General features: G+C 36.8%; 1 protein-coding gene across 4 annotated transcripts in view; it reads right to left on the reverse strand.

Moving 5' to 3' along the window:
- Nucleotides 1-24,418, reverse strand: part of GNB1 (guanine nucleotide binding protein (G protein), beta polypeptide 1) — a 44,801-nt gene extending 20,383 nt beyond the window's left edge. For 2 of the 4 annotated variants that reach the window (XM_010577456.1, XM_010577457.1), the window contains exons 1-3: nucleotides 24,184-24,418; nucleotides 5,312-5,374; nucleotides 3,814-3,865 (exon numbers count right to left, since the gene is read on the reverse strand). The gene's annotated coding sequence lies outside the window, so the exon portion shown is untranslated. Of the gene's footprint in view, nucleotides 1-899; nucleotides 974-3,813; nucleotides 3,866-5,311; nucleotides 5,375-24,183 lie in introns of those variants that run through there. The other 2 variants (XM_010577455.1, XM_010577458.1) reach the window with 2 other exon arrangements.
- Between the last annotated feature and the right edge of the window lie 271 nt (nucleotides 24,419-24,689).

The following is a 24,689-nucleotide window of genomic DNA, read 5'->3' on the forward strand; positions in this document are numbered from 1 at the left end:
TGAAGTTAGATACACTTGTAGAGTTACAAGTTAGCCCCTATGCATTCCAAGCAACTCCGAACTCTAACCGCATTTCTGACAGCATCCATAGGAATTGTTTAAACCAGATTTCCACATTCCCTTTGTAGTCTCTGTTGTTTCAACATCAACAGGAAGTTCTAATTCCTGCCAACATGACTGACCTCACTAACACTCAGGAAATGAAAATCCTAATGAAGCCAAGGGCATTAAAACACAGTAAGTTTTCTGAAGCAGACTGTAGAAGTTATGGGACAACCAGTCAACCAACTTGGCCATTGCTCTATTTCTTTTACACTAAGTCTTAGGCAATTAAATTTATGGCAGAAACAACGATCATGGGGGAAAAAAAGAGGGTTCCATCCTCTTGTGTACTTTTCAGCTATACTGTATATATAGCAGCAGAAGTTACTAGCACCTAGCATTTAAAAAAACATAAATCTTTAAAAGAGCAAGAACAGGTAAGATCAGGAAAATGTATGAGAAAATTATTTTTATCTACTCTCACTCTTGATACTTGGGAAATTTTCATACAGATTTATTCATATTACAGACAAAAGTAACAAGGAGAGACTGTTTAATATGTGATCTATGCTCATCGCAAACTAGCACAACTGAATATCATTAAATAATACATTTTTGTTTCTCAGCATGTTCTAAAGGCATTTAACCCCATTTTAAAATAAGGTTTCTAGGAGAAACTGTAAGCTTGATATGGATGATGCTTCTATTTCTGGGATTTTGGAAGAAGTTACTAAATTTCTAAATCAAGCAAACTGCATGCCAAAAAAAAAAAAGTCATTACTCAAGTTCCACACTCCTTTTTTCCAAATTATCACCATAGCTGTGAAGAAATAGGTAGAAGCCAAACTCTTGCTTACCTCACTTTCTTTTGAATATGTTACTGTGTTCTTGAAGGCAGGCTTCTCAAGAATAACACACTCACTTTGCTGAACTCACTCAAGGCCTTTCCAGAGGCTGAAGTGCTTAAGTGTGTCTGCTCTAAGCCTAATTCCCCCTAATCTTGTTGACAAGTATACCTTGTAGATAATTCTCTTTTTGCCAGGGACAACAATATGCATACTTGCAAGGTAGCTTACTATTCTTCACTACTCCAGATGACCCAAGCCTCTAATCTCTTCTTACAAGTTACCTACAGAAGAGTCACTTTGTTCCTCTATTCCCCACATAAGAAAATCAAGTATTGACTTCACCTAATTTGTTAACTTTCCATATATGATAAAACTTCGCAATTCAGCTATGTCAAAAGGATTTGTCATGTCACTCATCTCAAAATAACAACTTCTGGGTTTTTTTTTCTGTAAGCTATATCAGCTATATTCCTATGTATGAGGAAAGTTATGTATGTCCAGGCAGTCAATTATCTGTTGAACAACTCTGCACAGAATCTTTGAACTGATTATAAAGCCTTATGAAATCTACAAAACTTCCACATACTTTCTGCAAATGGAGACACACTTAGGATCCCAGTGTAATAATTCTAATTTAAAGGTAGTGTTCACTACTCAGAAAACAGCGACAGAACAATTCAGAGGCTGAGGAAGACCTCAAATTCACTCATTTCACTGTTACAACTTTAATGTCCTTTCCAGAGCTCAAGCTCCTTATCCAATTAAGTCCAGTTACTGAAACCAAGGTATCAGTAATACCATCACATTTATATGTAGACTGATGCTTGCCTACATTATAAGAGAAATAGGAAGAGTTGAATACAACTCATCTAAACACATATTCTTGGGTTAAATACAATTCCTCTCTAAAAATACCTGGTAACAGCAATGAGGCAATTCTTACTAAACATTTATTTCATTTTCCCACACCCTTCCTATAAAAAAAAGAATAAAAAAAGAATGGAGTCTTCCACCCTCTCATAAACAGCCTATCCTGTGAATAATCTCTACAGATTAAAAGAAGAGAACACAGATTTGAAATCACAGTTATCATTAAGTCAAATATTTAGAATTTCTGTCCCTTGATGGCCAAACTTTGTTTGCTACAAGGTGTTTTTACTACACATTACTACTACGAACAAGTAAAGTAATCCTACCAAGCCTTTGTTGATGCAAAGTCTGGTAACACAGAGGGTTTAAATTTATATTGTTAGAGTACTACCTAAGTACAGTAATTTCATAAGAAGGTTAGCCAAATCACCTTTCTCCCAAACCAACAGCCTGTCTGGTATTTATTCCCTCAACATCTTTCCTGCTAATACACATCAGTCCTGTGTGTACGAAACAGCCAAAAGAAAAGCAAAACACATCATCTGCAAAAACAGAGCCACAACTTTACAGCCCTAATAATGAGTTCATGTTATGCCTACCAGACAGTCTCATAGCAGGTCATCTGATTAAATGAAGCTGTGCTAATCTAGTAGATACCATAAATCCTATTAGCAACATGCACAGCAGCTTGTACATTTTCACAATGACAAAGGAATTATACACAATCCACCATTAGTTCCAATGTTTTGACATCATATTGGCTTTGAAAAGTTGAGAGGTTTTTTTTGTTATTTAATCTGAAGTACATATTGATTCCTATTTGACTTTTATTCAATAGAAAACACAGTAAGATCAGAATTGCTTGTGGAACAAATTTGAGGTGTGCTCTCTCCCATTTACATGCTGCAAAATAGAAGACAAAAAAAATCAGGAGTGCCTTCTAATCCTGAAGTACACACATCTCTGCATATGGTGATCACAAAAAAAAAGTATAGATAATTTTAGAAGTTAGAAATCATAGAAAAGGTATACAGGAACACAACATAAGAAATGTACAGAATCACACAAGCTTCTGTGATACAAACTTAATTTCAAGGGGAAAAAAACCCTGTAGAACATGCACTGAGTAGCTCAAAGACATTGGCTTAATACCCAGCACCGGTTAAAAAAGAAAGAAGGTTATATAGAAAATAGGACAGAAAATACTGAAAATATCATAATGCCACTGAGTAAAAGCAGTGGTTTGTCTACACTGGGCACACTGTGTTCAGTTTCTGCTCCTCCAAAGAAGAACACTGGAGGTGTCTAGGGTTGACCAAGATAACTAATTAGAGAACAACACCTCAGAATACAGGTTTAGAGAAAGAGACAGGGGGCTAGCTTGCTGCTGGCTTTTTAAAAAACAGGTAAATATCTAGTAACTGAAAGTAACAGATTTAACTGAGCAAATACTTTCTACACAACACATGGCTAACTAGTAACGTTCCTCACAGAATGAAGGGCTTCAAAAGAAGCAAAAACAATTGAAGTTATAGTCTGGAAGGTAATGAAGGTTTCACTGTTCCAAGAATATTAGTAATAATTACAATTACACAGAATATAAACTCTGAAACTTTTAGATTCTGTTTAAATAATACTGACACATTGAAAAGAACATTCTGACAAGAGCCACTTTGCTCTAAAGAAATTTGGCCGCCTTCTGTCAAATGTGGCGGATAAGTAATTTTTCATTCATGAAAGAATAACTATTCTCATCCTTTTATTTATTACAGTTCCCTGCCCCACTGAGATGAAACAGTTTCATCTATGGTCTCCCTCTGCTTTGCCAGTTCCATTTCTGAAAGGCGGCAGGCACTGACATCTATTATTTAGCAGGCTTCCTGGCCATTTTAAAATCCTTCCTGTTGACATAAGAATACACATGCTAAGTAGAAAACAGGCACTTTAGGCTTGCACAGATTAACAGCTAAAAACCTGAAGTTGGCCACATTTTAAAAATAGTATGAATTTCTCAAGAACTAGGAAAAAAAAATTACCTTATTTCTCTACTTACATTTTCTCTCACTACAGTAGAAAGCCAACTTCTGCTGTCAAACATGTAAATTCTGAAAAAAACCAAACCAAAACAAAACCAGAATTAGTACAATTATCAAGAAACAACATCAATTTCTTAACAGATCTAGCAGAAATTTAAATACTATCAAAGCACAGACTATTTTTTGTCAGCTAACTTAAGCAGCCAGCTTCTCTTCACGAAGGAAATAGGCATTGCTTTAATACTACTAACATAACCAAAAGAATTGCTAATGCCAAGAAACTTTTAACTTTCTTTTCCAAGAAAACTCTTGCAATCCTCAGGTCATTAATTCTCTTCCCCTAGTGATACAGAAGTCCATATTATTAGAGAGTTTAGGATTGTAACAAAACATTGTCTCACTCATACAAGACTGTAATTTTCACTGCACTACAAAGTGCCCCCGCCGATCTGCATTTTCAAAGCATTGAAATTATTTCTGCTCAATACTGTTCCTAAGGTATGCTTGCTTTCTAAGCATAGTTAAGTATCAAGATACCTATTCTATCAAGTTACATAAACCTCCTACTAATGAGATCAAGTGAGAGCACAACACTCTTCTAAAAGAGTTATGCTTTCTAATCACTAAAGATATTAAGAAAAAAGTATAAATTGACACATTAAGTAACTCACACACTTGCAGTCTGGAAGACTGTAATGATTTAACATACAAATCGGTTTTGTAGCAAGGTGAAAAAATTTCTTAAAAGAAATTTCTGTACAGTTTTTTCCTCTGGCAGCACAAAGTAATAATTATAGTTCACCCCAAGATTTGAAACATTGACAACCGCTTATACATTCAAAAAATCTGCAATCTGTCTCTATCACACAGCAAGACAAGGGCTATGGGTGATGTCAATGGACACCCGAGTGCACATCTTCAAAGCCGCTGCATCAGGACAGTGGAAGTTATTCTAAGCACAAAGCAAGAATGTACTGAAGCAAAATAATCTTAAATCAGAAAGCCAGTCTACAACTTCATATACTTTAAACTGAGATGCTTACATGTAATGCATCTTTCTGATTTTACAGTTCACTATTAGCTGGAAAATTTACAAACCACTTCAGTGTCTGGTGTGGAGGTTAATCTACTTAGGATATGGATCATCCTCATCCAAGCTCATTTGTAGATGAACAGTTTAATACTGTGATTATGAAACCATCACAGTGTAAGCAGTTTTGTTTGTTACTGCCAGAACTCCACACTTTTAGACATAAAACAGTAACTCACACTTAGAGGCCACACTCCACCCCCACCCCCAAAGACACAAACACATGACATGACCATTTTAAGTTCTGAAAAAAGTTCAACTATATTCAACTTTCAGAAGTCTTGACAGAAAAAAATTGCCCACACTGCAGAGATAATGAAATCTAATGAAATTCTGAAAGAATTACCTGAAATGCAAACAAGTAAAATTATGCTGGAACACTAACAGCACACAGAATACACAATAGCAAAGGCCAAAACACACACCATTATTGTCCTGTGCTGCACCCTCATTAATGCAGGAGAGGTGTTGCAGATTTCATATGCCTTCTGCAAAAAAGAAAAACAAAAACAAAACAAAAAAGCTACTTTAACCAGCCTGCAAGAAGAGTAAGGAAGCATAACAGCAAACTTTCCCACAAAGTTTAGTTTATTTTTTTTAAACCAGGTTAAGTTTTCAGTTAGGTAAGCTGAAAGCATCCTGTGATGCCTGTAGAATGCAATCCTGGCAACTGAGGTATTTTCAATTCTACATTGAAAACGGAGCTCATTTAAGAACAAAAGTAGACAAGCTACTTAAGAAAAAAGATCTGCATTGCCACAAGCTTCCATTTTTAGCTAAAATGTAGCCTGGTAAAAGCAACATGAAAATTACAGGCCAACTCATTCACCACACCACAGTACTGGTTCAGCAAAGAAAGAGTTCTTGTAAGTAACCAGCTTCATACACTCTGCCTTAATCAGCCCTTATAACCCTGCTTAGCTGAGAGCTTGAGGTTCTCAACATCAAGAACTGGGGTTTCTAAAACGGGAGAGAACAAAAAGTACCAGAGAATACTTTAAGCATGGTTCAAGTGGTTAAACCATTATACCAAAGCACATGGAGGACAGCCAGCCCTACGCATGGTTGGTGTACCCAGTGTCCCCACATTCCCACAGCCTTCTGCTCCAAGTAAAGAAGCACAGCAGTTTGGACTAAAAACCGAGAGTAACTCCAGAAGTCAAAAGCATCATAATTTCTGGGTAAAGCTTCCCTACTACAGACAGTCATTAACTGTTGTCAGCCTAATACTCTTTTTTCTTTAAAGATATTGAAGTAGTTGCACCAAGGTGGCAACCCAGCCTAAAAATTTATCTCACTTCCAACATCCACCAGAACACAACACTTCACATGAAGAAGACTCTACTGCAGAAGAGACTACAACTTTCTTCACAAGGTTGGGGAAAGCAGGGAAGAAAAGAGGGGAAAAAAGGAAGAAAAGGAACTCTGAAGAGCAGGGAAAGCATTTAGAAGTATTTTACTTTAACATCATGGCAAATCTGAACAACGCTCCAAAATTAAGCAACTTCCTGAGAAGTCACATTCACTGTAGCCCTCTCCAAAGCAATTAGCTGCATAAACACGTTTTTCTTCTTGAGCTATGGATTCAATGACAGACTTAAAGCCCAAATATTCTGGCTGTTAATTCCACCTGCTCACCTTCTTAAGACTGCTTTACACATATAGTGACTAGATGCCATGGCCAATATTTGAACTGCAGCAAAAGCATTCTAGCTTCTTAAAACGCACCATCAATTCATACATAACTTGATGCAAGGCCAGGCACGGCACATCACCTGCCCACCAAGGGTTTGGCCCAGACCCTGGGACAAGGTTTGACCAGCCTTCATAAGCAGCTGCCCTTGCTGTAGAGACATGGACAGAGCACAGGCAACACCAATTCCTCTTTAGCAGGGAGATCTCCAGCACAGCTGCAGGAGGGATCCCACCACAAACCAGTCCCCAGGAGAGGTACATCACTTAGTGTTTTGGGGGTCCTGGCTGACTGCAAGCTGAACATGAGCCAACAATGCTCCCTCGTGGCAAAGACAGCCAACAGCATCCAGCGCTGCATTGGGAAGAGCATCGCCAGCAGGTCAAGGGAGGCGATCCTTCCCCTCAGCACTGGTGAGGCCACATCCGGAGTTCTGCTTCCAGTTCCACGCTCTCCAGTACATGAGAGACATGGAGCTACTGGAGAGAGTCCAGCAAAGGGCCTTGAAGATGATTAAGCGACTGGAGCACCTCTCAGATGAGGAGAGGTTGAGAGACATGTTCAACCCAAAAAAGGCTCAGAGGGGGATTTTATCAGTGTGTGCAGTCTTCTGTATACACATGTATTTTGAGCACCTTTATCAACATAGTTTAAAATGGATCTCAACCAACCCTAGTAAAAACTAGTTTCCATGACCATTACACCCCTTGAATCTTAAAAATTTCTTGCATAACACAGCCTCCTGCAAGAGTGGCACATAAGGTCATTTTATCCAAGGCACTCAACCAGAGGTGATTTCACGGGGGGGTGACAGATGGGACACAGGACACGACACAAAACCAAAACCCTACTAGCAAACATCACTTATTATTAAAGTAAAACAAGAATTTCAAATTAAGTTACTTTGCTGCTCTGTTATATCTTCCTTACCAACAGGCACCCATCTGAACGGGATGCATCCTACACCCAGCAAGGACAGCTGTATGTAGGCAGGCAGTTACTAATTTAGCATTCGGATGCTTCTGTTCAGGTACCCAACACTTACCACCACTGTAACGTATCAACTACATGGTAGAGATAACGTCTGTGAAACTGGGAATTACAAGTTTATTAAAATTATTTCTTATAGTCTACATAGCTGATTATTATCACAGAACAGTATCTTGATCCCCAAGAGATTACACGACCTTTCCAAATCACTGCCAACAACATGAAATTCCAATTATGCCACCAGGCAACAGTAATTAGAAGCCTGAAATTTAAAACTATGCTTCAAGACTATTCCCTATACAAAAAAACCCAACCTATTCTCAACTTGATGGCTTGGTCCTAGCTATCAACATAAACAGTTCTATCAGACAGCTGGAAACTTGAAGCACATTTTGATATCTGCATGTGTATGTGCTCCTCCAAGAGTTAATTCTAGTTCAGAGTTTTCTTGTTAAGTACAGATCTGTATTCCAGAAAGCCTAGTCTTTGCTGTCACCTCCTACAAGAGCAGCTTTGAAGGACAGCCTATAGAAGCATAAAATAATAATTGCAAATTCATAAAGCTAAATATGCTCAAGTGAATGGATACAACCCTTCTCATTTTTTTTGACATCTTCTTTCTGGGAATCATCTGCTGCGTCTATAATTTGCAAGCACATAAGCTTTGAAAAGCAAGCAATACCTTACTAACAGGTTTGCAAAACAGATTACCCTAGTAGGGACAGTGCTAGATTGTACAAACTCCTTCAAAAACTTACTGAAAACACTTCTGTAATCAAAGGCTAGTGTGGCTGAACCATTTCTGTGGGAGGTATTGGCTGCTTCTTGTGTTGAAGAATTGCCAAGTTTCCAGTTGAAACAGTCATTGTGCTCAGTAGACATTTTTCCATATATTAGTGTGAAGTACACACAAAACAAGCGAATATCAGGTTGGTAAGTGTTAATGCTTGTTATGCAACAGTTACATTAGCTGGTTAAAGAGCTAACAAATTTCCATTTTCAATATAGCGTGCAAGTACAAAATAATAATTACGCAAGCTAAAAATACCTGTAACTGAACAAACTGATTTCACAAATGCTTCATTATTACATATAGGTCAATTCTTGAATTACAGGTCCCATTTTAACTAGGCAGCTTTCCACAAGGGTCACTATGTTGATACTTAAGAGATTTTGTGCATAAAGAAACCCCTGCAGAATACCTGGTAATGCAAGACTCTAAAAATTAGTTTTGTTGTGTTTGCTCTGTTCGAAGACAAGTTTTTCTGGTTAATGAAATCCTTTACCTGTTTCCCAGGCACAAGATTTTGAGGAAACTACATTCAAGCTCCACTCATGACTTAACAGTATCAAGTTGCAGTCCTATTAGGGGTTATGATCTTTAACATTACAAGTGACATGTACTCCCTCCCCCCCTCCCTATTTCTAGTAGTAGAAATCTGGAAATGCTTTCCTCCTGAAGAAATTTGTGCACTTTTTTCTACTCTGCTTGACGTATCTAGAGGACTGCATTAGGAAAAAAATCTTCTCATAGCTGCATAGAACACAGGAAAATTGCTGGCTAAAGAATAAAGGTCAGTTATAGGGTCCTTCCAAAGTTCTGGCTGCATTCCTTCATCCTGTAACCTTATTCACACAGAACAGCACATACAACAGGAAAATCCAGGCACGACAGATCTATATGAAACAGTTTCTGACCAGTCAACATGGCCTTCCATCACACTGGCTTCAACTAAGCAGTGAGGACAGCAGTTTTAGCACTTCAGAATCCCACAAACAAAACAACCAAACAAAAAAACCCAAACAAACGAAAAAAAAATCCACCATAAATAGCTGCTAGTACTCAGAAAAAATAAAAATAAAATAAAAAAAAAATTAAGCTTTTATTTCAGAAAATTCAGGGGGAAGCCAGATATTAACAAATCTGGAAACCTCGCAAAGCCCAAATTCAGTAAGACAGTTTCACATTCAAAGTCCCAAATTTGAATTACTGTCTCAGTAATTACAGAAACAATGCATTTGTCTCCTCCAAAAATCTTACAGAATAATTCACAACTAAGTGAATTCTGAAAACACTGAAAATCATCAAACTCTAGTTATATCTAGCTATATATGCATCATCCATCAGCTTTTGCTTGCATGTCTACATTTTCTAAGGCCCAAGGACTCATCGCTCCCTATGTTTAACAAGTATTTGAAAATAAACCTTTTGGATAGTTTACCACTTTCTCAAAATAGAATACTAATCAGCAGACAACAATGCTTAAGATCACGGCAGGGACACATGCTTGCAATAAACAGCCCTGTAGTGAAGTAGCCTGTCTCCTTCTGCCACCAACAGTGAACAAACTCAAGCTGTCTTCATGGAAGACAGCATCCCTATGTTGCCAATATACTCACATTTCCTGATGCTAATCCCATGACCTACATTTAAAAAAAAAAAATCATACTGATGCAATATTTAAGCATAAAAATCTGGACTGTAACAGGTCACTTCATTAATCCTTTCTAAATGCATCTGCAAGCTATGCGCATTATTTAAAAAAAATCTTAATTCTAGGTACAGCAGAGAATTTATGTTAAAAAAAAATAAAACAACTTATTATTCCATGTTTAACAGATGCCTAAAGCCAAATGCTTAAAATCACACTTTTTAAGAAGAGGGGTCTTCAGAGATCTTTGAAGTAGTTCACAAATATTAATAACTGTTGTTACTTTAGCGAGCCAAGTCAAAAGATTTCCTAACTACATCTTTTCTCTTTCCTGCCTTGCTCTGAAAGAAATTCACATTTAAGAGCATCCTAACACTTCCCAGTACGTGGCAGGCATAGGAAGCTAACTTATTTTAAGAACAAAAATTACTGATATTTAGTAAAAGTTTTCAACAAACTTACATTTATTAAGAATGTCAAAAGCCAATACTCTAGGTTTTATTCCTTTGTTGAAAATTATCTATATGCAGCTACTTCTTATGAAGAGCAACACATTTATTGATAAACTGGATCAATTTTATCAAAGTGGCCAGTGATGTTTTTGGCTGTCTTCTTTCCTGATCTTACAATTTAAAAAACAAAAAACACCACAGTAAATCAGGAAAACTTAGAACCTGCTTGTACATAGATTTCTAGCTACATTTATCAGAAAAATAAGTTACTGAAAATTGCCATTTAGTAAAGTATCCCTTTATCCAAACCCAAGCAATTTAGTTGTCACATACTACTAGACATCTCCCTCCAGACTGAACTCAGGCAGCATTATAGGAGAATATAGTACTATTAATTAACCAACACAGAAATGACTAAGCATTTATTACTAGATGCTTCTATCTGCAGGGCCTTACAGTAACTGAACAGTTGTTTCTTACTTCAACTGTCATCTTCCATTGCTTCCTTCAACTCTTTTATCATTAACCTCCAGTTTTTACTGGCATTTTCACTTCATTTGTAAACTGACCAGAATCTCTGTTTACCTAAACAGGACAGAGCACATGCATAATAGGGATATCACAGTCCTAATGCCACTGACACACTCCATATTTCTCACTATTTAGAAGTAATATTATTGCCATGAACAGAGAAGTAGCTACAAAGGTAAGAATATATAACCAAATACTGCTGGATCCAAACATCTTCTCTGTAACATACAGCTAACTATTCAGGAGCCACAGAAACAAAAACTAGGTCTTGCTGGGTTAAAAAAAAACCCACCAAACAACAACAACAACAAAAAAACCCATGAATAATCCCAACACCAAACTTTAACTGTGAGACACAAATTAAAAAGGTTTTAGTTACTTTCTCAGGCCCACTAATATGAATCGGCTAGGCTTTGTGCCATTTGTCCAGATACTATCGTTGGGGTTTTTTTTTTTTAGTCACAGTAACTATTTATATCCCCTTGGAATTGTGCTAAAGTTGCTTTTTGTAATTTTTTGAGGAAATACATTTTTTTACATAAGCCCTTTACATGAGGAATGCTTACAACCTTTACTTCAGAGGAAAAAAAAAACACACATAGCAGGAGCTATCTGGAAAGCTGCTAATAATGATAACAGTTTCATAATTTGGATTTAGAAGTGTTAAAGCTGCAAAAGAGGAAAAAAACCCCAAGGGTAAAACTATAGTACAAATCAGTCAGATATAGGAAGGTTGCCTGGCATGAAGTGTTATCAGCAATGTGTTTGCAGAGAAGTTGAACAAAATAATGCAAAAAAACCACCCCAGAAACAAAACAAGAAATCCATTATTTCTTCTCCAGGGGACCTAAGGTAATGCCACAGTATCAGGATATTATCTTTTCAGAAAATGGGTAATCTCTCATTTAGATCAGCTGAATCTACAGGTGGGATGTTTAGGGCAGTTCAGAATGTAAGCTATACACAGTACATTTTCTCCTATAAGCTAGAAATGGAAGCACACTGTTGTAGGACCAGTTTACACATCATCCTGGTGTGACAAATCAATGACAGAATCATAAAATAGCAAATGAAAACACATTACGCACCTAAATATATATACTTGTTTCTTTTTAGTATAAGTCAACATTAGAAACACATTTATTCAGGTATCAAAACAAGATTGTAATCCACAATTTAAGAACATGCCTATAGTAAGTTGCAATCCTATTAAGAAGCCTAATTCTTGTCAATTCTCATGAAGTTTCCAAAAATTGTTTTTTAAAAGTCACTTTTGGGTATACCAACTTTCCAGCAGGTCTTCAGTTTGTTTTCAGTGATTTAAATATGTTCAAGAAGTCCTCATGAAGATTGATGTATTTCTCTATAATGATGATGTTCTGCTCAGGCTCTCCCCACATAATTCACAGTAGGTGCTGAGGAGAGGGCAGCATGTGACTGGATCATGTTGCACTGAATTCACAAGCAAACGAATGACTAGATACAAAACCTGGTGCAGAGGTAGGTGATTACACCACTTCCTGTTACCAAAATCCCAAAGATTACATTGATCCATAGGTGGATCAACTGCCACTGTCTGGGGGGTTAAAGTGTAAGAGAAGAACCAGAATTTTCCAAAGCCTGAATGATATTCCGCTTAGCTCTGCTTGCCAACACATCTGTATTGGCATGATCTTCTCAACCTTGTTAAAAATCACATATTGTTTCAGATATTAACATTACAGTGACATCAGTAGGTACATTAAGATCTTCACTACAATATTTATTATATTGGAGCAGGAAATGGGCTATGTGGTCACTTATTTACAATACAAAAAAACAGAAACAAAAATAGCAAAATTAGACATGAAAAATACAAACAAAAAAGTCAGTAAGACTGTGTACATGCATAAGCACAGAAAATTAGTAGAAATTCCTATTATTGTATTCCAATAAATTTCAGCTCAACTATTTTATGAACAGAAGCTGAATCATCCATTTCATTCTACTTATGCCAGCTAGTAAAGAGTCAACTGAGTCAAAGGAGAACCAGCTGCTTCCTATTTACACCCTTTTAAAAAATGCAACTACCTTTTAGAACACTACATTTAGCAATACTACTTTTTACATCCTTAAAAGTCAAACCATTTAAAACCAGAAGAAATAGCCAAACAAATTGACATACCCTTGTTCTTGAGCTAAGGGAGACATTCACAGATATAACGTGGTCTTCTATGGACAAATTTGCTTCTGCAAAGCATCCCCCTCATCCATGCCTGTAGGCACAAACTTTGAGATACTGACACGCTTACATGTCTCGCTACACTAAGGCCCTCAAAACACTAATGAAAAACACATCATGTTTCCAGAAGCAGCAAGATAATTCATATTCTATGAAATCTGAATTGTGCTTTACCATACAAATCAGGTGTTCCACTCTAAATGCCTTTCATTGTTAGGATCGAATCCTGAAAGAGTACTTCCGTAACATGGATTCTTCTTTCTGCTCTGACTTAGAACAAAAATAAAAATAATAATGATAAAAAAATCCAATAGAAGCAACAGAGGTACCCCATCTTAGAGCCAGGCTGCAACAAGACCTGATAACTACCTTCTGACCATAACTACTATCACATCCTGCCTCAACAAAAATAAGGTACTTAAGACATTTGAACAAACGGCCTGCTCATTTTGTGCCTCTGCTACACAGACTGTACAAAACAGCTTCAGAGATCATCTAAAAGAAAAATATTAATTCTTTACAACTCTGTTAAAGATCTTATCCAAGCTTCAGCTAATTAATAAAAAGAATACATTTCATTGAAGTAAGAATTTAAGTGTTCAAACAGCACACTGATCTTCAGTAAGAGATTAACAGACCACTGTTAGAAGTTAAGCTACACCATGAAATAACTGCTTTCCAGCACCAGTCTGAAGATAAAAAGTATTTCAGTGGACCTTAAAAATCAACAAACTGTATTATATGCATATAGCAGATAAAAGAATACTCGGCAGAGATTAAAATATGGCATGACTTCTCTAATCTTTTTACCCAAAATAGACTGAGCACTACTTTGTTCTCTAGCCCCGCAATCAACATAACCCATCTTTAATCAATGTGCAAGCAGTTCCATTAGTTTTGATAGCAATGATTTATACCCCCAGTAGCTCATTGATTTCTCCCAGCAATTGCTGTATTTTGATATGTACTGTTGATACGAAATAAGTTAAGGGACAGAAGAACAGGAACAAGAAAAGCAAGGTTGACAGACTGAAGAGTAACACAGGAGACCTTGAAGCCATTAGACCGAGTAGTGGTGTTTGGGAACAGACAATGCAACAATGCTTAATGCTGATATGAGAAAGGTAAACTTCAAGTACAACCCAGGGACAGCATCACAACAGAAAGCACAAAGGTACAACAGGAAATACTTGCTTTCACCCTTGGATGTTCTTCTTTCCATAGTACTGCATTAACCCTCTTAAAACTTCTGGCACTAGTCTTTAAGTAGCAGTTGTATTCCTCTAGATAGTATGCATCTGGTTAGGTGATCAAAATAAAGAGGAAAATATGATAAAAAGAAAACAAGTAAAGTACTACTAGGCTTAGGAGCCAGGGTGGGAATTAACTGAGAGACAAAACTGAAAACATCAGAAGACAATCCCATCTATTTTAGGGAAAAAAATACATGCAAAGTGAAGTCAAAAAAGCAAAGTCTGTTTAACAAAGACAGCAGCCAGTAAGGTTAGTTGAAATCCGTAACTCTTAAGATTTTGCAGTGATTTCCACGATCCTCTGCACACCCCCTTTTTATACAAGCACTGCTTCATGTTTATTTGGAGCCCCTGGACACTATTGTGCAAAACTATGTGCAGTTTTAAGGAGAGGGTGGTTTTGAGTTTGTTTTTAAAACAGAAAACACACTAACTGCAGGACACAATATATCAACTTGGCCCTTTAAAAATAGAAGGGGAGAGAGCTTTGAAGACAGGTCACTTCCACCTTCTACAGTATATTAAGGATTCTGACTTGGGAAAAACATGGTTGGTGTTTCCAACTCCAGCTTCCACCTCAGCTTGGTTTTATAAGTTCCTTCACCTTCTGTAAGAGCCAAGCTGCTCATTAACTAGAAGCCAAACTATCACAGTTTTGCAACACAGTGCATGGTAATAAACTATTTGCCCATCTTGGTTTCCTTAACATGCCAAGTTGTGAACTGGCAAGGCAGCTGCTGAACAGCAGATGTCTGTGCCACCTTTTGTGACAGAGGGCAGCAGTAACTGGCTTCCCCCAGAGTGAGGCCTTCTGAGTTTAATTCACAACAGCAAGGATATGCAACAAAAAAAAATTACTACAGGACAAATTAGACTAAGAAATCAAAACCTAATGAATTAAATGAATGAAATAAATGAATTCTCCATGATATGTATCCAGGTAAACAGGTAGGCACTCCTAGCTAGGTGACACAGCTTAACATCCCATCTTATCGCAATAAAATCTGTTCAGATGCTTTATATTTGATCCCCAGGGTAGTGAAAAAGCGGATTTTCCAATGCCTGATTTAAGTATGAGTTCCATCTTCTAATACAGGTTAAAGGGAAGACAGAAAAGTCAGACTAGAAGCAAATATGAAAATTACTGGGCATCTTCTCGCATCTAAGGACTTGCCTAAGATTTCCAAAACGTTTGGAAGAACTTCCTTCTATTTTCAAAGTTTCCGAGTCTATAGTGTTTTTAAGATGTTTTCTCCTTTTCTTCAAGATACTGTACCCTGTTTGATTATAAGGATACAGTTTTTAATTTCTGAAATCATTATATGATTGAATCTTGGATATCCTGAATTTGTAGTATGTCAAATTCAAGACTAATAAGAGACTTTGAATAATCAGATACCTAAGTACTCACACCTATGAACTACTGTGCCTAGATATTAAGCCCCAAAACGCAGGTTCTGCACAAGTTCCACCTCCACATATCAGCAATGAATCTTTTTGTAGGACAAGCCTAATTATTTTCTGAAATGCTGAAGCTTCACCTATTATCTACAATCACAAGAATAAAGGACAAAACTAAGTTGAACTAACAAATTTGACTTCACTGTGCAAAGTTTCTATGATGTTTGAGTTTTCATACATGAAAAAAAACCAATTCCCCAACTTCTCAAGCATCTGTTAAAGATACACTACTTTGTCAAGATTTTAAATCTGTTAAATTGTTCCTGTTCAATATTAGTTTATTTTCTTTAAACATTACACAGTCTTTTAATTAAAGAACAGTATATTAACTTCTACAGTAAGCTTTCAGGCACTAGCCAGATAATATCTGGCAACTTGTAGTGAAATCCAGGACTTAGTAACCTGAAGCACAGTTTAATTGCCATAAGCATCAAGGGAACAGTTCCTGATCTTTGTACAGACCACACCTTTGTTAAACAGACAGCAGTGTATCTTCAGTATTTTACCACTTCACAAAGAATGTGCAACAGCAATATCAAACATATGTTCCAACAAAGAGAGCTCTTTAATTAGTACAGTATAATCTTATTTTGAGTACCAAAGGTTTCAGCAGACTATCACATCTACTTTGTTTTTCTAGACAAACAGAAAAATTACCACACCGCCCTCCAAACACATTTGTTAGGCTATCTGAAGAAACAGCTTTGGGAACCAAACAGGAAAAGTCCAAGAGGACCATAAACAGATTTCTTCTCAGCATCTTGAAGCACACATAGACTTGCTTTGTTGAGCGCTATTACTTCATTTACTGGAAACAAAACATATACTAAGTTTTGTACTATGCAGTTATAACTCACAATATTTTGCATACTGAAACCTAAGTTTACTTCTTTTTATTTCAAGCATTGCTATGTTCAACACATACCTTGAACCACTTGGTGTTAACTAAGATGTATCAGCTCAACAATTTAAATAAACTTAAATGGAACAGAACTTTACATGTATGGCAAAACCAGACTTAACTGCACTAGTTTTCACCACAAAGATCTTACTAGAAAATTATTAGTATTGCACACATATCAAACTAAAAAATAAGTTTAGGGACTTCCTGTCAATGCTGCTCACGGAGTGAGCATTTCTGCCTGGCCTTACAAATTTCACTACTGAAGATAACTAAGCATTAACTTTTAAGATCTCTGCATCAACAAAAGAGGCACATTCATACCATCTTCTGTACACTTCTAAACCTTGCAGCTTTGCCCCACCTCATGTCCCTCAATTGTTTTGGTAAATCCCTTGAATACGTACAAAAGTCCAAACAGTTGGACCAAATACAAAGTGTTCCTATTCTAAAAGATCAGTTCAATTTCTCTAGTTCCAGAGGAAAGGCACATTCCCCACCAATTACAAAAGGGCAGCAACACCTCAGGCAGTAGCTTGCAAGGCACATCTCTGGACAGATACAAGCATACCACATATACTCCAAAACCATTTGTAAGCTGAGCCGCCTGCTCTGTAACCCTCAGCAAAAGAAGTCTAGTAAAATATATCCTGTGTTATCACAGATGTCCCAATGAGAAGTCCTTACAGTAAAGCATACAACATTAATACTGGACACATAAATTTCAGTTTCCACAGAAGTTAAACTGCAATTTTGAAGTGCACAATTAAAAACTCTTCTGTCAGAGCAGTGTTGGAAATTTGTTTCAACATTTCACAAAAATAAAACAAAACCCACTCAGCTTGTCAAATAACTTCATGATTTTGCAAATAATTTTAGATAACCTCTATTAACAGATTACAATAGATCCTAAAAAGTCAGGGAACACAAAGCACATGTTACTGAACAGACTTTTAATCTAGCCCAAGATATGCAAGGTGGCCAGAAAAGCAGTAAGAAAATAAAGGGGTATAGAATTAACAGCTCACCTGCAATAGGTAAGCAGAAGCTCTTTTTCTTTCTTACAAAGAAAGAAAATAACTGGCATCAGCTGTTGTAATTAAGCCTACTGTAACAGAAGAAGAAAAACAAGCCACAGAAGTAAGGCATTGCTTTCCTGTCAGTGATGTCAACTTTGTGGGTGTTTTTGCCTTTCTGAAAGTCATGTAGAAAGCCTTGCAAAATTTCTTAATTTGTCCCCCATACTCAGTACAGTTTGATTTTGTAATAAGGATGAGCAAAATCATCACTGATACCTGAATTGGTAAAATATTTGCAACTACTTTGATAGATGGCACGCAGGAGGTTCCAGAGAGAAATATTTTGGTTTTATTCCCCCCCCGCCTTTGCTAGGGGAGTAAAAAATGAAAGAACTGAAAATAGGCACAAAAATCTTTACATAGTTTTTAATATAGGACTGCATTACATAAAGCTACAAAAAATTATCTAATCTATCTAATTACAGATAATTAATATTTTCTTTTTTGGGAGTACTGGCAGGCATTACTGCAGTTTTCAAGAACACATCAAAAATATTCTCATCTGAGAAAAACATAACTGGCAAGAAACTTTAGGCAAACCTTCCTCAGACCAGTGTAGGAACACACTGAAAAAAAATATTTAGCTATCTACAATTCAGTTAATCCTTATAACATATAGAAGGTTTCTTTTCTACGTGCAGAACATTTAGAAATTGCAGTGATTTGACAGGCTGAAATTCTACCTTATCAAATAAAAATACATATTTTTAATGAAGCAGTTTCACGCAAACTACTTACAGAAATGAACTACATTTCACATTAAAACGGCAACTAGATTTTTAATTACTCTCTTTCCCTTCACTGTATTATCTGTTGCTAATTTTTCCCCTCATCAAGTTCTAAATACTATCTATGAAAATAATTTGAAGATTTAGCCTATCTTTACCACCATCAGTTACAGAGCTACCTTATATCTTGTCTCCTTTAAGCTCCCTCAGATCACCTTCTTCAGGTCTTCAGCCTCATTTTCACTTATGCATTATTAGGATTCCAAAACAAACACAGCACAGGAAGATCAAATTTTAACCCTTCAGTCCCACCAAATAAAAAATAACTATAGCACTTCTCCTCATAAGTCTGTGACAAGTGACAAAATCACCTTGTTTTCAACACTTCTTAAGCCCAAAATACTTAGAAAAAATAATTTTAAAACAAGTCTTTAAGTCAGTAAAGAAACCTCAGAGATCTTGATATTAACCTGCAGATTCTGCTTGCCCACAAGCCAAACAGGGCTCAGACTCATGAGCAAGTTTCCAACATTAGCTGGCCCATAGCAGCCATCTATGTACTACACCCTTTAAGCCTACATCGAGTTTGAGGTACTAAGATTAACTTGGTCCCCCATGAAAAAGGGCTATGCTGATTTGAATAACCTTGCATTTATCTTCAGAGTGCAGGCATTGATAATTACCATGGAATAGCTGACAGAGGGTAACCTATTCATTAATTCAAAGCCAGGTCTTCTGAACATCTACAACATCTTCTAAAGCGTTCTTATTTGAAACCTGCTATAGTTATTTGTATTGGATTTCAGCAAGACTTAAATCTGGCAATATCTAAACAACTTTTGCTTTGTAACTGCTTTCTCAAGCACTTATTCCTGTGTCCTGTGACACACAGACCCACCCAATGAACTAAAATATCAATAACTGGGTCAATGTGTAACATTTTGTATGGGATCTTTATTTTGTGCCAGTTGAAAATTTCGAGAACCAAACAATTGAGTGTTTGGGCCAGTGCTGAGAACCCTGGACAGAATTTAAAGTTATCATTTCCAAATCACACTTCCATGATGTCCCCAAAAATATTCTTTTTGGCTTACACATACAAATTACCATGTAGGCATCTAATTACAGCATCCCCAGTAACACTGAGCATAAGATATACATAGCAAGCAATACCATATCTTATCTGTTTCCAGATGGCATTCATGAATATTGTCATGTCATTACTCTAGCTGGGTTCAAGAAAGAAGATTCCTGGAGGTCTGTGACTATACTGGGCAAGGCAAGTATTATCCCCTGTACCTAGTCCACTCAAGGTTCCAACTGCAGTCTTCCAGACAAGCAGAAATATTTCATTATATTTCAAGAGACTAACAAACCATAACACATTCTATACCACTCCAATAAATGCAATGGACACAAGCATTTAATATCAATGAAAATAGTATTACAAGATATTAATTGTAAAGAACACATTTTAGAAAGTCAGCTGTTAAAAAAACAGGCCAAGAACATCTGATATTTATGTTCCCAAAAATACTTTTAAATGTGTATTTTCTTTCAAAGGCTAACTGTCTCCTTTCTCTTTACTTAGAAGTCTTCTAGTTCAACAGAAACGTGGTATTCTGCTTCAAAACCTATTTTGGAGTGTCCGTATTTTTGTACTAGGAAGCCTTCCACAGTCATTTACATTGATTCTTTTGGCATCTAAAGTAAAGGTACTGTTCATAGCCAGCTCAAAGCTTTTAAAAACCTCTTAATGTTCTGCTGAACTACCAGTTGGCTCAAGTATCTATGGATTCTGCATACATTTCTGTTTGGTGAAAAACAAATCCATGCACACAAAATCCCCAGCATACTAGACACCCTGTGAAGAAATAATAAATTGAGATACTATGTTAAATAGAAACATAGGGGCTTGGGGGTATTTTTGTTTTTTATCACGACCTTGGCTAATACTAGTTCCAACACTATCAGTGGGGAGAAAAAAAACATTTTGAATGGAATATGTATTCTTTTCATTTTGAGTCTGCACTTCGAGCAATCAAGACTCTCCCTTAAAAAAAAATTCCACTTTATCTTCAATCACATGCTTAAGAAACATTTCATTAATACAAGCTAGTTGCTTCCAAGGTTATAAATTCTTTCCCAACATAACCAGTAAAATAGTGTAAAAAAAATACTGGCACAAACATAGGCATTAGAGACTCCAAAGACAACTCACCTAAACATAATTCAACCACTTGAATGCATGATTCCTCATTTCAACTTGCTAGTAACAAACTAGCACTAAATGCAATTCTTGAAACAATACGCTATGCCATATGGCTAAAACTGGATATTAAAATTGAGAATATCAATTACCAATCCACTAATGCTGAGAGCCAAAATCCATGGACAGTAAGAATTTAATCCAATTCAGCGACTAAAACATGAGCTGAGCCCGACATAGAGAAGACAAATCTATTGCTGGTTTCACAGAAAGCAAGCAACCCCAATTTTTTATTGCAGTAACTACAAAACTAGCTAAATGTAACACTGCATTAACATTCCCAAGGACAGCAATAGGCAACATAAGAATCTGCAAAAGCAACACAAGTTCCATATGAATTGGCATCTTGTTTCACACTGATTGAGAAATCAGAACTAAGTAACTATTTAAGAAGAAACAGTTATAGTTGTTTTCCACATGACCAAATTGAAGCCTCCAAAGCACCAGGAAGTTATTACACACTGAAGCCAACATCATCTTGCTTAATTTCAAGAAAAGGCATCCTACAGACACAAAAGATATGTATTTCTACTATAATTAAAGGATCCTGAAAGCAACTGCATTAATTGAATGATTTTCTTATCCTAAGTATATTAGTTTAATTGTTCTAGTTTTAAAATTTTTAATAGCTGTAGAGTGTTTTTTCTTGGATGATATTAAGAAAAATGCTACACAAAACTCTACACACTTCCTAATTATACAAAAGTTTATTGGTTACTTACACAAGAAGAATTCTCATTAAGTCTAAATACAACATTTTCAGATTTCCATGAGGTATGGAGGCAATTTAAAAACTGTTCTGCTAAGATCTACTGTGGAATTCTAACTTTACATGTTGCCTAAGATTCCATGGTAGGATGCTTGCTATGTACTGACTTAGCAGCTGCAAGGACTAAACAAGGATAAATAAAATTTATCTTACCCAATACGTGTATTGAAAGACCAAAGTACTAGTACCAAAAAAAGCTGCACTGCTAGTTTCAAGTTCAACAGCACATTAAAAGTACCATCAAATGGAACTAGTAATTTATTGGACAAGTATTCTTGATTAAAACATTGTTTCTGATATACTAGAGGAGTAAAATACATTCGGCTAATTTCAACTTTTTCTTCTTTTTTTTTTTTTTAAAAAAAAAAACCACAACAACAACAGACACCTCAACTGCAAATTAGCTCTTCTGCTTCCTAGCTTCCTTCTGTATGAACTACAGCCGGGCTATTACAATAAACTAACAAGCAACTGATTATACATTAAGTCACAGATAAACAGTACTAAAAAGGTTGATATTACCAAAGGTTTGGAGGTCGTTTGAATACAGAAGACATAACAAGCATTTCTTATTTTTCTTGCTGGGAAGTGTATTATTTTAAACCTGAGGCTGGTATAGCAAGTATTAACCAAGCTATTTTATTTAGGCTGCCAAAGTTAAGAAGCTTGGCACTGTAGTGAAATATCACAAAAGTTACAAACTGAAAGTCCATTTTTCTTAAAAGATACTACAAAACACACACAGAAAGCTTTAGAAATCTGTAATGTCGTTTTAAAATACAACACTTCACAGACACAGAACTGTTTTAACATCCCCAAAACCTTTCTTACTCTTTCCCATAAAAAGAACAGTTACCTAGAGTATGACGATAATTCCAGGCCAAAAGCAATTTTAAAAGCCTCCACAAATTGTTAGCATTCTGAAGCAGATGGGAGACTCTTTTGTATTATAGAAAGATAACTGTCTGCATGGGGTCTGACGATTACCCAGCTAGTAGAGAACCAGCTACAGTACACAGCCCCAAGCAGGGTCTTTGTATACCTGTGCTCTAGGTTTAAAATGCTGTTTTTCAGCAACAGGCTTCATAAAAGCCAAGAACATTTTGATGATACTAAGCAGGCACTGCAAGGTAAAAAAGAAAATCATGTCACCCCTTTATCCAGTAAGAGCCTATGTGAACATTTCAATAAAACTATTTACTCCTCCCACCTAGTTCCTATCTGGAGGAGCTCACAAAAATTAAGAAAAAACCCCAGATTTCTTGCAACAATCTTCCAAATACTCCTCCTACCCCCACCCCCAAAAAGAAGAAAGCAAAGAGAACGAGAATGTAAATCTAAAATACAATTACGAAATAAGATCTAGTTTGGCAAAGCTGTGGTGAGGAGGAGTTGAAAAATGAGAGCTGCCTTGCTGCAAACGCCATCTTGTTGCAGCTATTGGGCCCAGGCACAGAAAGATCCATTCATTCACAGCAAAAAGAAAATCAAACACACACCCTGGCTAATCTGCAGCTACCAAAACAACTACACTATTATCACCCCTTCTCTTTCTCCTCTCCTAAAGCACACAAGGGAAAAAAATTAAGCTCTGATATATTACATTTAGAACAAATTTAGATATTAATACAATATCTTCGTTTTCCCCACATGTATTTTACACACACATCGACAGCATTTTGTCTTGATTCACATCCTTGTGTTTAGCAGATCAGCTTAAAATACGGGATAAATCTCTCACGATTAGGTGCAGATGTTTTACAGCAGCAAAATGTTTAATTTTTCAGTCTTAAATCACCTCTCCAAGTTGAGTCAACTATTCTCATAAGCTGTTTCAATAATCACTTAAGCCTTACATTTACAGTCCTTTCCTCCTATTTTCTATTGTGGAGACAATACATAATAACGTGGCAGTCGGCATCCTAGAAAGGATGCCTTATTTAAAATACGAGTCCCAACCATGACTTTGTTGAAGAATAATGAAATATCACATTCGTTAAAATTTCAGTTCATCTTCGGGAATGATAAATTGACATCTTACAACAACCCCTATATCATTCTGATTTTCTTCTGGACAAGATTTTTTTTTAATAAAACGTCTCGCCTCTTTCATATTTATATACAATACTTTACACCTCTTCATTTCCTACAAAGCTGTAGAATTAAAAATCCTACACCTTAAATATCCCTTGTACGGATAAAAAAAAAATACTGAAATCCTTTCAATAAATAAACTGGGAATTGAAATAATATTTTTAATAACACTTCCGAGGAGAAAACTCCATTTTTCTATTGTAGCAAACACCCTCCATGATCTTCGTTATTGCTGCTACGGGCACAGAAAAATATGCAGCACCGTAATACATGAGGGAACAACAAATATGCGGTCTAAACCCATCCTCGGTTCTGATTTTAAAGAGAACAAAACCTTCTCTACCCCTCCCTCCCCCAGTATCCACAACATGAACCCAATCTGCGAGCCCTTCACTGGATTGGGGGCTGCTGGAAGCAGTCTTACCCTGTTTGTCTCACCCCCGTCTCCTCTTAATCAGTTTTCCACCATTACAGCAGACACACCATAGCTTTTTCTTGAATCTCTCTCCAAATATTCCCTCTGCCGGCTGGATCGCTCGGGAAACTCGCCTTTTGTATCTTAACGCGTACAAGAAAACACCTCAAACCCTCTCGCAGAGACCACTACAGCGTAATTATAATTAAAAATGGAACCCCGCAAGATCCAAGGTCTCCTCCCTTTTCGCCTTAAAGCCTTCAAGAGAGGATCAGTCCCAGTCCCACCCCCACCTTTTTTTTTTTCTCCTCCTCCTCCAGCTACAAACACACTTCTTTTTTAGGGGAAGCTCGAGCACCGAGGAGGTGGGGAAGCGCGGGGGAGGGGGGCTATTTCCAACCCCGCCATGCTAAAAGGTGGACAAACCATTAGCCGCCCTTCTCTCCTGCGGGGGCCGTGAAGAACGGGTGGGCGAGGAGGAGGGCACCGTCCCCGGCGGGGGGAAGGAAGGCGGG

Source organism: Haliaeetus leucocephalus, unplaced genomic scaffold (genome assembly GCF_000737465.1).
Source record: "Haliaeetus leucocephalus isolate CR32 unplaced genomic scaffold, Haliaeetus_leucocephalus-4.0 Scaffold556, whole genome shotgun sequence".
Taxonomy (NCBI): domain Eukaryota; kingdom Metazoa; phylum Chordata; class Aves; order Accipitriformes; family Accipitridae; genus Haliaeetus; species Haliaeetus leucocephalus.